Raw genomic sequence first — 15,422 nt, forward strand, 5'->3', positions numbered from 1 at the left:
CCACTCAGTACTATACGGCAGTACAGGCACTGTACTCCACTCGGTACTACACGGCACTATACACACAGTACTCCTCTCGGTACTACACGGCACTATACACACAGTACTCCACTCGGTACTACACTACAGTATAGGCACCGTACTCCACTCAGTAGTACACGGCAGTATATACACAGTACTCCACTCGGCACTACATGGCAGTACAGGCACTGTACTCCACTCGGTACTACACGGCAGTATACACACAGTACTCCACTCGGGACAACATGGCAATACAGGCACTGTACTCCACTCAGTACTACACGGTAGCATGCACACAAACCCCACTCGGTACTAGACGGCACTATACACACTGTACTCCACTCAGTACTACACGGCAGTATACACACAGTCCCCCACTCGGTACTACACGGCAGTACAGGCACTGTACTCCACTCAGTACTACACTGCACTACACACACAGTACTCAACTCAGTACTACACTGCACTATACACACTGTACTCCACTCGGGACTACTCGGCAGTACAGGGAATGTACTCCACTCAGTACTACACGGCAGTATGCACACAGCACTCCACTCGGGACTACACGGCAGTACATGCAATGTACTACACTCGGTACTACACCGCACTATACACACAGTACTCCACTCGGTACTACACGGCAGTACATGCACCGTACTATACTCAGTACTACGCGGCAGTATACACACAGTCCGCCACGCGGTACTACACGGCAGTACAGGCACTGTACTCCACTCACTAGTACACGGCAGTATACACACAGTCCCCCACTCGGTACTACACGGCAGTACAGGCACTGTACTCCACTCAGTACTACACGGCAGTATACACACAGCCCCCACTCTTGTACTACACGGCAGTACAGGTACTGTACTCCACTCAGTACTACACGGCAGTTTGCACACAGTACTCCACTCGGTACTACACGGCAGTACAGGCACTGTACTATACTCAGTACTACACGGCAGTATACACACAGTCCCCCACTCGGTATTACACGGCAGTACAGGCACTGTACCCGACTCAGCACTCCACGGCACTCTACATACAGTACTTCACTCAGTACTACACGGCAGTACACTCACCGTACTCCACTCAGAACTACACGGCAGTACAGACACTGTACTCCACTCAGTACTACACGCCAGTACACACACCGCACTCCATTCGGTACTACGCGACAGTACAGACACCGTACTCCACTCAGTACTACACGGCAGTACAGACACCGTACTCCACTCAGTACTACACGGCAGTACACACACATCGTAATCCACTCAGTACTACACGGCAGTACACACATCGTATTCCACACAGTACTACAAGGCAGTATGCACACAGTACTCCACTCAGTACCCCACGGCAGTATACACACATTCCTCCACTCGGTACTACATGGCAGTACACACACACAATACTCCACTCGGTGCTACACAGCAGTACACATACCGTACTCCACTCGGAACTACACGGCAGTACACACACTGTACTCCATTCAGTACTACACGCCAGTACACACACCGCACTCCACTCAGAACTACACGGCAGTACAGACACTGTACTCCACTCAGTACTACACGCCAGTACACACACCGCACTCCATTCGGTACTACGCGACAGTACAGACACCGTACTCCACTCAGTACTACACGCCAGTACACACAACCTAATCCATTCGGTACTACACGGCAGTACACACAAAGTACTCCACTCAGCACTCCACGGCACTCTACATACAGTACTTCACTCAATACTACACGGCAGTACAGACACAGTACCCCACTCGGTACTACATGGCACTGTACACACAGTACTCCACTCTTTACTACACGGCATTACAGGCACTGTACTCCACTCGGTACTACACGGCACTATACACACAGTACTCCACTCGGTACTACACGGCAGTACATGCAATGTACTACACTCGGTACTACACCGCACTATACACACAGTACTCCACTCGGTACTACACGGCAGTACATGCACCGTACTCCACTCGGTACTACACGGCACCTTACACACAGTACTCCACTCGGTACTACACGGCAGTACAGGCACTGTACTCCACTCAGTACTACACGGCAGTATGCCCACAGTACTCCACTCGGTACTACACGGCACTATACACACAGTATTCCACTCGGTACTACACGGCAGTACAGGCACTGTACTCCACTCGGAACTACACGGCAGTATGCACACAGTCCCCCACACGGTACTACACGGCAGTACAGGCACTGTACTCCACCCAGTACTACACGGCAGTAGATGCACTGTACTCCACTCAGTACTACACGGCAGTACAGGTACAGTACACCACTCAGTACTACACTGCACTATACACACCGTACTCCACTCGGGACTACACGGCAGTACAGGCACTGTACTCCACTTAGTACTACACGGCAGTACAGGCAATGTACTCCACTCGGTACTAAACGGCACTGTACACAAAGTACTCCACTCGGGACTACACGGCAGTACAGGCACTCTACTCCACTCAGTACTACACGGCAGTACAGGCATTGTACTCCACTCGGTACTACACGGCACTATACACACAGTACTCCACTCGGTACTACACGGCATTACAGGCACTGTACTCCACTCAGTACTACACGGCAATACAGGCACTGTACTCCACTCGGTACTACACGGCACTATACACACAGTACTCCACTCGGGACTACACGGCAGTACATGCACTGTACTCCACTCAGTACTACACTGCACTATACAGACAGTACTCCACTCGGCACTACACGACAGTACAGGCACTGTACTCCACTCAGTACTACACGGCAGTACAAGCAATGTCCTCCAATCGGTACTACACGGCAGTACAGGCACTGTACTCCAATCAGTACTACACGGAAGTACAGGCACTGTACTCCACTCGGGATTACACGGCAGTACAGGCACTGTACTCCACTCAGTACTACACGGCAGTACAGGCACTGTACTCCACTCGGTACTACACAGCACTAAACACACAGTACTCCACTCGGTACTACACGGCAGTACATGCACTGTACTCCACTCAGTACTACACTGCACTACACAAACTGTATTCCACTGGGGACTACACGGCAGTACAGGCACTGTACTCCACCGAGTACTACACGGCAGTACAGGCACTGTACTCCACTCGGTACTACACGGCAGTACAGCCACTGTACTCCACTCAGTACAACACGGCAGTATGCACACAGTACTCCACCTGGGACTACACGGCAGTACAGGCACTGTACTCCACTCGGTACTACACGGCAGTACAGGCACTGTACTCCACTCAGTACTACACTGCACTATACACACAGTACTCCACTCGGGACTACACGGCAGTACATGCACTGTACTCCACTCAGTACTACACTGCACTATACACACAGTACTCCACGCGGCACTACTTGACAGTACAGGCACTGTACTCCACTCAGTACTACACGGCAGTACAAGCAATGTACTCCACTCGGTACTACACGGCGGTACATGCACTGTACTCCAATCAGTACTACACGGCAGTACAGGCACTGTACTCCACTCGGGACTTCATGGCAGTACAGCACTGTACTCCACTCAGTACTACACGGCGGTACAGGCACTGTACTCCACTCGGTACTACACGGCACTATACACAGAGTACTCCACTCGGTACTACACGGCATTACAGGCACTGTACTCCACTCAGTACTACACGGCAGTACATGCACTGTACTCCACTCGGTACTACACGGCACTATACACACAGTACTCCACTCGGTACTACACGGCAGTACAGGCACTGTACTCCACTCGGTACTACACGGCACTATACACACAGTACTCCATTCGGGACTACACGGCAGTACAGGCACTGTACTCCACTCAGTACTACACGGCAGTACAGGCACTGTACTCCCCTCAGTACTACACGGCAGTACAGGCACTGTACTACACTCGGTACTTCACGGCACTATACACACAGTACTCCACTCAGTACTACACGGCAGTACAGGCACTGTACTCCACTCAGTGCTACACGGCAGTAGAGGCACTGTACTCCACTCGGTACTACACGGCACTATACACAAAGTACTCCACTCAGTACTACACGGCAGTACAGGCACTGTACTCCACTCGGGACTACACGGCAGTACAGGCACTGTACTCCACTCAGTACTACTCGGCATACACCCACTGTACTCCACTCGGTACTACACGGCACTATACACAGTGTACTCCACTCAGTACTACACGGCAGTACAGGCACAGTACTCCACTCACTACGCCACGGCAGTACAGGCACTGTACTCCACTCAGTACTACACGGCAGTACAGGCACTGTACACCACTCGGGACTACACGGCAGTACAGGCAATGTACTCCACTCAGTACTGCGTGGCAGTTCAGGCACTGTACTCCACTCAGTCCTACACGGCAGTACAGGCTCTGTACTCCGCTCGGTACTACACGGCACTATACACACAGTACTCCACTCGGTACTACACGGCAGTAAAGGAACTGTACTCCACGCTGTACTACACGGCAGTATGCACACAGTACTCCACTCGGTACTACATGACACTGTACACACAGTACTACACTCTTTACTACACGGCAATACAGGCACTGTACTCCACTCGGTACTACACGGCACTATACACACAGTACTCCACTCGGTACTACACGGCCGTACATGCACTGTACTCCACTCGGTACTACACCGCACTATACACACAGTACTCCACTCGGTACTACACGGCAGTACATGCACCGTACTCCACTCGGTACTACACGGCACCTTACACACAGTACTCCACTCGGTACTACACGGCAGTACAGGCACTGTACTCCACTCAGTACTACACGGCAGTATGCACACAGTACTCCCCTCGGTACTACACGGCACTATACACACAGTATTCCACTCGGTACTACACGGAAGTACAGGCACTGTAGTCCACTCGGAACTACACGGCAGTATAAACACAGTCCCCCACTCGGTACTACACGGCAGTACAGGCACTGTACTCCACCCAGTACTACACGGCAGTAGAGGCACTGTACTCCACTCACTACTACGCGGCAGTACAGGCACTGTACTCCACTCGGGACTACACGGCAATACAGGCACTGTACTCCACTCAGTACTACACGCAGTACAGGCACTGTACTCCACTCGGAACTACACGGCAGTATGCACACAGTCCCCCACTCGGTACTACACGGCACTACAGGTACTGTAGTCCACTCAGCACTACACTGCACTATACACACAGTACTCCACTCGGGACTACTCGGCAGTACAGGTACTGTACTCCACTCAGTACTACACGGCAGTATACACACAGTCCCCCACTCGGTACTACACGGCAGTACAGGCACTGTACTATACTCAGTACTACACGGCAGTACAGGTACTGTACTCCACTCAGCACTACACTGCACTATACACACAGTACTCCACTCAGTACTACACGACAGTATACACACAGTCCCCCACTCGGTACTACACGGTAGTACAGGCACTGTACTCCACTCCGAACTACACGGCAGTATACACACAGTCCCCCACTCGGTACTACACGGCAGTACAGGTACTGTACTCCACTCAGTACTACACGGCAGTATGCACACAGTATTCCTCTCAGTACTACACGGCAGTACAGGCACTGTACTATACTCAGTACAACACGGCAGTATACACACATTCCCCCACTCGGTACTACACGGCAGTACAGGCACTGTACCCCACTCAGTACTACACGGCAGCACAGGCACTGTACTCCACTCAGTACTACACGGCACTATACACACTGTACTCCACTCGGTACTACACGGCAGTACAGGCAATGTACTCCACTCAGTACTACACGGCAGTACAGGCACTGTACTCCACTCTGTACTACACGGCACTATACACACTGTACTCCACTCGGTACTACACGGCAGTACAGGTACTCTACTCCACTCAGTACTACACGGCACTATACACACTGTATTCCACTCGGTACTAGACGGCACTATAAACACTGTACTCCACTCGGTACTACACGGCAGTACAGGCACTGTACTCCACTCGGTACTACACGGCACTATTCACACTGTACTCCACTCAGTCCTACACGGCAGTACAGGCACTGTACTCCACTCGGCACTACACGGCACTATACACACAGTACTCCACTCGGTACTACACGCAGTACAGGCACTGTACTCCACTCGGTACTACACGGCACTATACACACAGTAGTCCACTCGGTACTACACGGCAGTACAGGCACTGTACTCCACTCAGTACTACACGGCAGTAAGCACACAGTACTCCACTCGGGACTACATGGCAGTACAGGCACTGTACTCCACTCGGTACTACACAGCAGTACAGGCACTGTACTCCACTCAGCACTACACTGCACTATACACACAGTCCCCCACTCGGTACTACACGGCAGTACAGGCACTGTACTCCACTCGGGACTACACGGCAATACAGGCACTGTACTCCACTCAGTACTACACGCCAGTACAGGCACTGTACTCAACTCGGAACTACACGGCAGTATGCACACAGTCCCCCACTCGGTACTACACGGCAGTACAGGTACTGTACTCCACTCAGCACTACACTGCAATATACACACAGTATTCCACTCGGGACTACTCGGCAGTACAGGTACTGTACTCCACTCAGTACTACACGGCAGTATACACACAGTCCCCCACTCGGTACTACACGGCAGTACAGGCACTGTACTATACTCAGTACTACACGGCAGTAGAGGCACTGTACTCCACTCAGTACTAACGGCAGTACAGGTACAGTACACCACTCAGTACTACACTGCACTATACACACAGTACTCCACTCGGGACTACACGGCAGTACAGGCACTGTACTCCACTTAGTACTACACGGCAGTACAGGCACTGTACTCCACTCGGTACTACACGGCACTGTACACAAAGTACTCCACTCGGGACTACACGGCAGTACAGGCACTGTACTCCACTCCGGACTACACGGCAGTACAGGCACTGTACTCCACTCAGTACCACACGGCAGTACAGGCACTGTACTCCACTCGGTACTACACGGCACTATGCACACAGTACTCCATTCGGGACTACACGGCATTACAGGCACAGTACTCCACTCAGTACTACACGGCAGTACAGGCACTGTACTCCACTCGGTACTACACGGCACTATACACACAGTACTCCACTCAGTACTACACGGCAGTACAGGCACTGTACTCCATTCGGTACTACACGGCACTATACACACAGTACTCCATTCGGGACTACACGGCAGTACAGGCACTGTACTCCACGCAGTACTACACGGCAGTACAGGCACTGTACTCCACTCGGGACTACACGGCAGTACAGCCACTGTACTCCACTCAGTCCTACACGGCAGTACAGGCACTGTACTCCACTCAGTACTACACCGCAGTACAGGCACTGTACTCCACTCGGTACTACACGGCACTATACACACAGTACTCCACTCGGGACTACACGGCAGTACAGGCACTGTACTCCACTCAGTACTACACGGCAGTACAGGCACTGTACTCCACTCAGTACTACACGGCAGTACAGGCACTGTACCCCACTCAGTACTACACGGCAGTACACCCAATGTACTCCACCCGGTACTACACGGCACTACACACACAGTACTCCACTCAGTACTACACGGCAGTACAGGCACAGTACTCCACTCACTACTACACGGCAGTACATGTACTGTACTCCACTCGGGACTACACGGCACTACAGGCACTGTACTCCACTCGGTACTACACGGCACTATACACAGAGTACTCCACTCGGTACTACACGACAGTACAGGTACTGTACTCCACTCAGTACTACACGGCAGTATGCACACAGTACTCCACTCGGTACTACACGGCACTATACACACTGTACTCCACTCGGTACTACACGGCAATACAGGCACTGTACTCCACTCGGTACTACACGGCAGTACAGGCATTCTACTCCACTCAGTACTATACGGCAGTACAGGCACTGTACTCCTCTCGGTACTACACGGCACTATACACACAGTACTCCACTCGGTACTACACGGCAGTACAGGCACTGTACTCCACTCAGTACTACACGGCAGTATGCACACAGTACTCCACTCGGTACTACACGGCACTATACACACAGTACTCCACTCGGTACTACACTACAGTATAGGCACCGTACTCCACTCAGTAGTACACGGCAGTATATACACAGTACTCCACTCGGCACTACATGGCAGTACAGGCACTGTACTCCACTCGGTACTACACGGCAGTATACACACAGTACTCCACTCGGGACAACATGGCAATACAGGCACTGTACTCCACCCAGTACTACACGGTAGTATGCACACAAACCCCACTCGGTACTAGACGGCACTATACACACTGTACTCCACTCAGTACTACACGGCAGTATACACACAGTCCCCCACTCGGTACTACACGGCAGTACAGGCACTGTACTCCACTCAGTACTACACTGCACTACACACACAGTACTCAACTCAGTACTACACTGCACTATACACACTGTACTCCACTCGGGACTACTCGGCAGTACAGGGAATGTACTCCACTCAGTACTACACGGCAGTATGCACACAGCACTCCACTCGGGACTACACGGCAGTACAGGCACTGTACTCCACTCAGTACTACACGGCAGTATACGCACAGTCCGCCACTCGGGACTACACGGCAGTACAGGCACTGTACTCCACTCAGTACTACACGGCTGTATACACACAGTCCCTCACTCGGTACTACACGGCAGTACAGGCACTGTACTATACTCAGTACTACAGGGCACTACAGGTACTGTACTCCACTCAGCACTACACTGCACTATACACACTGTACTCCACACAGTACTACACGGCAGTATACACACAGTCCCCCACGCGGTACTACACGGCAGTACAGGCACTGTACTCCACTCACTAGTACACGGCAGTATACACACAGTCCCCCACTCGGTACTACACGGCAGTACAGGCACTGTACTCCACTCAGTACTACACGGCAGTATACACACAGCCCCCACTCGGTACTACACGGCAGTACAGGTACTGTACTCCACTCAGTACTACACGGCAGTTTGCACACAGTACTCCACTCGGTACTACACGGCAGTACAGGCACTGTACTATACTCAGTACTACACGGCAGTATACACACAGTCCCCCACTCGGTATTACACGGCAGTACAGGCACTGTACCCGACTCAGCACTCCACGGCACTCTACATACAGTATTTCACTCAGTACTACACGGCAGTACACACACCGTACTCCACTCAGAACTACACGGCAGTACAGACACTGTACTCCACTCAGTACTACACGCCAGTACACACACCGCACTCCATTCGGTACTACGCGACAGTACAGACACCGTACTCCACTCAGTACTACACGGCAGTACAGACACCGTACTCCACTCAGTACTACACGGCAGTACACACACATCGTAATCCACTCAGTACTACACGGCAGTACACACATCGTATTCCACACAGTACTACACGGCAGTATGCACACAGTACTCCACTCAGTACCCCACGGCAGTATACACACATTCCTCCACTCGGTACTACATGGCAGTACACACACACAATACTCCACTCGGTGCTACACAGCAGTACACATACCGTACTCCACTCGGAACTACACGGCAGTACACACACTGTACTCCACTCAGTACTACACGCCAGTACACACACCGCACTCCACTCAGAACTACACGGCAGTACAGACACTGTACTCCACTCAGTACTACACGCCAGTACACACACCGCACTCCATTCGGTACTACGCGACAGTACAGACACCGTACTCCACTCAGTACTACACGCCAGTACACACAACTTAATCCATTCGGTACTACACGGCAGTACACACAAAGTACTCCACTCAGCACTCCACGGCACTCTACATAGAGTACTTCACTCAGTACTACACGGCAGTACAGACACAGTACCCCACTCGGTACTACATGGCACTGTACACACAGTACTCCACTCTTTACTACACGGCATTAGAGGCACTGTACTCCACTCGGTACTACACGGCACTATACACACAGTACTCCACTCGGTACTACACGGCACTATACACAGAGTACTCCACTCGGTACTACACCGCACTATACACACAGTACTCCACTCGGTACTACACGGCAGTACATGCACCGTACTCCACTCGGTACTACACGGCACCTTACACACAGTACTCCACTCGGTACTACACGGCAGTACAGGCACTGTACTCCACTCAGTACTACACGGCAGTATGCCCACAGTACTCCACTCGGTACTACACGGCACTATACACACAGTATTCCACTCGGTACTACACGGCAGTACAGGCACTGTACTCCACTCGGAACTACACGGCAGTATGCACACAGTCCCCCACACGGTACTACACGGCAGTACAGGCACTGTACTCCACCCAGTACTACACGGCAGTAGATGCACTGTACTCCACTCAGTACTACACGGCAGTACAGGTACAGTACACCAGTCAGTACTACACTGCACTATACACACCGTACTCCACTCGGGACTACACGGCAGTACAGGCACTGTACTCCACTTAGTACTACGCGGCAGTACAGGCAATGTACTCCACTCGGTACTACACGGCACTGTACACAAAGTACTCCACTCGGGACTACACGGCAGTACAGGCACTCTACTCCACTCAGTACTACACGGCAGTACAGGCACTGTACTCCACTCGGTACTACACGGCACTATACACACAGTACTCCACTCGGTACTACACGGCATTACAGGCACTGTACTCCACTCAGTACTACACGGCAATACAGGCACTGTACTCCACTCGGTACTACACGGCACTATACACACAGTACTCCACTCGGGACTACACGGCAGTACATGCACTGTTCTCCACTCAGTACTACACTGCACTATACACACAGTACTCCACTCGGCACTACACGAAAGTACAGGCACTGTACTCCACTCAGTACTACACGGCAGTACAAGCAATGTCCTCCAATCGGTACTACACGGCAGTACAGGCACTGTACTCCAATCAGTACTACACGGAAGTACAGGCACTGTACTCCACTCGGGATTACACGGCAGTACAGGCACTGTACTCCACTCAGTACTACACGGCAGTACAGGCACTGTACTCCACTCGGTACTACACAGCACTAAACACACAGTACTCCACTCGGTACTACACGGCAGTACATGCACTGTACTCCACTCAGTACTACACTGCACTACACAAACTGTATTCCACTGGGGACTACACGGCAGTACAGGCACTGTACTCCACCGAGTACTACACGGCAGTACAGGCACTGTACTCCACTCAGTACTACACGGCAGTATGCACACAGTACTCCACCTGGGACTACACGGCAGTACAGGCACTGTACTCCACTCGGTACTACACGGCAGTACAGGCACTGTACTCCACTCAGTACTACACTGCACTATACACACAGTACTCCACTCGGGACTACACGGCAGTACATGCACTGTACTCCACTCAGTACTACACTGCACTATACACACAGTACTCCACTCGGCACTACTCGACAGTACAGGCACTGTACTCCACTCAGTTCTACACGGCAGTACAAGCAATGTACTCCACTCGGTACTACACGGCGGTACAGGCACTGTACTCCAATCAGTACTACACGGCAGTACAGGCACTGTACTCCACTCGGGACTTCATGGCAGTACAGCACTGTACTCCACTCAGTACTACACGGCGGTACAGGCACTGTACTCCACTCGGTACTACACGGCACTATACACAGAGTACTCCACTCGGTACTACACGGCATTACAGGCACTGTACTCCACTCAGTACTACACGGCAGTACATGCACTGTACTCCACTCGGTACTACACGGCACTATACACACAGTACTCCACTCGGTACTACACGGCAGTACAGGCACTGTACTCCACTCGGTACTACACGGCACTATACACACAGTACTCCATTCGGGACTACACGGCAGTACAGGCACTGTACTCCACTCAGTACTACACGGCAGTACAGGCACTGTACTCCCCTCAGTACTACACGGCAGTACAGGCACTGTACTACACTCGGTACTTCACGGCACTATACACACAGTACTCCACTCAGTACTACACTGCAGTACAGGCACTGTACTCCACTCAGTACTACACGGCAGTAGAGGCACTGTACTCCACTCGGTACTACACGGCACTATACACAAAGTACTCCACTCAGTACTACACGGCAGTACAGGCACTGTACTCCACTCGGGACTACACGGCAGTACAGGCACTGTACTCCACTCAGTACTACACGGCATACACCCACTGTACTCCACTCTGTACTACACGGCACTATACACAGAGTACTCCACTCAGTACTACACGGCAGTACAGGCACAGTACTCCACACACTACGCCACGGCAGTACAGGCACTGTACTCCACTCAGTACTACGCGGCAGTACAGGCACTGTACACCACTCGGGACTACACGGCAGTACAGGCAATGTACTCCACTCAGTACTGCGTGGCAGTTCAGGCACTGTACTCCACTCAGTCCTACACGGCAGTACAGGCTCTGTACTCCACTCGGTACTACACGGCACTATACACACAGTACTCCACTCGGTACTACACGGCAGTACAGGTACTGTACTCCACGCAGTACTACACGGCAGTATGCACGCAGTACTCCACTCGGTACTACATGACACTGTACACACAGTACTACACTCTTTACTACACGGCAATACAGGCACTGTACTCCACTCGGTACTACACGGCACTATACACACAGTACTCCACTCGGTACTACACGGCCGTACATGCACTGTTCTCCACTCGGTACTACACCGCACTATACACACAGTACTCCACTCGGTACTACACGGCAGTACATGCACCGTACTCCACTCGGTACTACACGGCACCTTACACACAGTACTCCACTCGGTACTACACGGCAGTACAGGCACTGTACTCCACTCAGTACTACACGGCAGTATGCACACAGTACTCCCCTCGGTACTACACGGCACTATACACACAGTATTCCACTCGGTACTACACGGAAGTACAGGCACTGTAGTCCACTCGGAACTACACGGCAGTATAAACACAGTCCCCCACTCGGTACTACACGGCAGTACAGGCACTGTACTCCACCCAGTACTACACGGCAGTAGAGGCACTGTACTCCACTCACTACTACGCGGCAGTACAGGCACTGTACTCCACTCGGGACTACACGGCAATACAAGCACTGTACTCCACTCAGTACTACACGCAGTACAGGCACTGTACTCCACTCGGAACTACACGGCAGTATGCACACAGTCCCCCACTCGGTACTACACGGCAGTACAGGTACTGTACTCCACTCAGCACTACACTGCACTATACACACAGTACTCCACTCGGGACTACTCGGCAGTACAGGTACTGTACTCCACTCAGTACTACACGGCAGTATACACACAGTCCCCCACTCGGTACTACACGGCAGTACAGGAACTGTACTATACTCAGTACTACACGGCAGTACAGGTACTGTACTCCACACAGCACTACACTGCACTATACACACAGTACTCAGTACTACACGACAGTATACACACAGTCCCCCACTCGGTACTACACGGTAGTACAGGCACTGTACTCCACTCAGTACTACACGGCAGTATACACACAATCCCCCACTCGGTACTACACGGCAGTACAGGTACTGTACTCCACTCAGTACTACACGGCAGTATGCACACAGTATTCCTCTCAGTACTACACGGCAGTACAGGCACTGTACTATACTCAGTACTACACGGCAGTATACACATATTCCCCCACTCGGTACTACACGGCAGTACAGGCACTGTACCCCACTCAGTACTACACGGCAGCACAGGCACTGTACTCCACTCAGTACTACACGGCACTATACACACTGTACTCCACTCGGTACTACACGGCAGTACAGGCAATGTACTCCACTCAGTACTACACGGCAGTACAGGCACTGTACTCCACTCTGTACTACACGGCACTATACACACTGTACTCCACTCGGTACTACACGGCAGTAAATGTACTCTACTCCACTCAGTACTACACGGCACTATACACACTGTATTCCACTCGGTACTAGACGGCACTATACACACTGTACTCCACTCGGTACTACACGGCAGTACAGGCACTGTACTCCACTCGGTACTACACGGCACTATTCACACTGTACTCCACTCAGTCCTACACGGCAGTACAGGCACTGTACTCCACTCGGCACTACACGGCACTATACACACAGTACTCCACTCGGTACTACACGCAGTACAGGCACTGTACTCCACTCGGTACTACACGGCACTATACACACAGTAGTCCACTCGGTACTACACGCCAGTACAGGCACTGTACACCACTCAGTACTACACGGCAGTAAGCACACAGTACTCCACTCGGGACTACATGGCAGTACAGGCACTGTACTCCACTCGGTACTACACAGCAGTACAGGCACTGTACTCCACTCAGCACTACACTGCGCTATACACACAGTCCCCCACTCGGTACTACACGGCAGTACAGGCACTGTACTCCACTCGGGACTACACGGCAATACAGGCACTGTACTCCACTCAGTACTACACGCCAGTACAGGCACTGTACTCAACTCGGAACTACACGGCAGTATGCACACAGTCCCCCACTCGGTACTACACGGCAGTACAGGTACTGTACTCCACTCAGCACTACACTGCAATATACACACAGTACTCCACTCGGGACTACTCGGCAGTACAGGTACTGTACTCCACTCAGTACTACACGGCAGTATACACACAGTCCCCCACTCGGTACTACACGGCAGTACAGGCACTGTACTATACTCAGTACTACACGGCAGTAGAGGCACTGTACTCCACTCAGTACTACACGGCAGTACAGGTACAGTACACCACTCAGTACTACACTGCACTATACACACAGTACTCCACTCGGGACTACACGGCAGTACAGGCACTGTACTCCACTTAGTACTACACGGCAGTACAGGCACTGTACTCCACTCGGTACTACACGGCACTGTACACAAAGTACTCCACTCGGGACTACACGGCAGTACAGGCACTGTACTCCACTCCGGACTACACGGCAGTACAGGCACTGTACTCCACTCAGTACTACACGGCAGTACAGGCACTGTACTCCACTCGGTACTACACGGCACTATGCACACAGTACTCCATTCGGGACTACACGGCATTACAGGCACAGTACTCCACTCAGTACAACACGGAAGTACAGGCACTGTACTCCACTCGGTACTACACGGCACTA

The sequence above is a fragment of the Anabrus simplex genome, chromosome 7 (assembly GCF_040414725.1).
Source record: "Anabrus simplex isolate iqAnaSimp1 chromosome 7, ASM4041472v1, whole genome shotgun sequence".
NCBI classification, from domain to species: domain Eukaryota; kingdom Metazoa; phylum Arthropoda; class Insecta; order Orthoptera; family Tettigoniidae; genus Anabrus; species Anabrus simplex.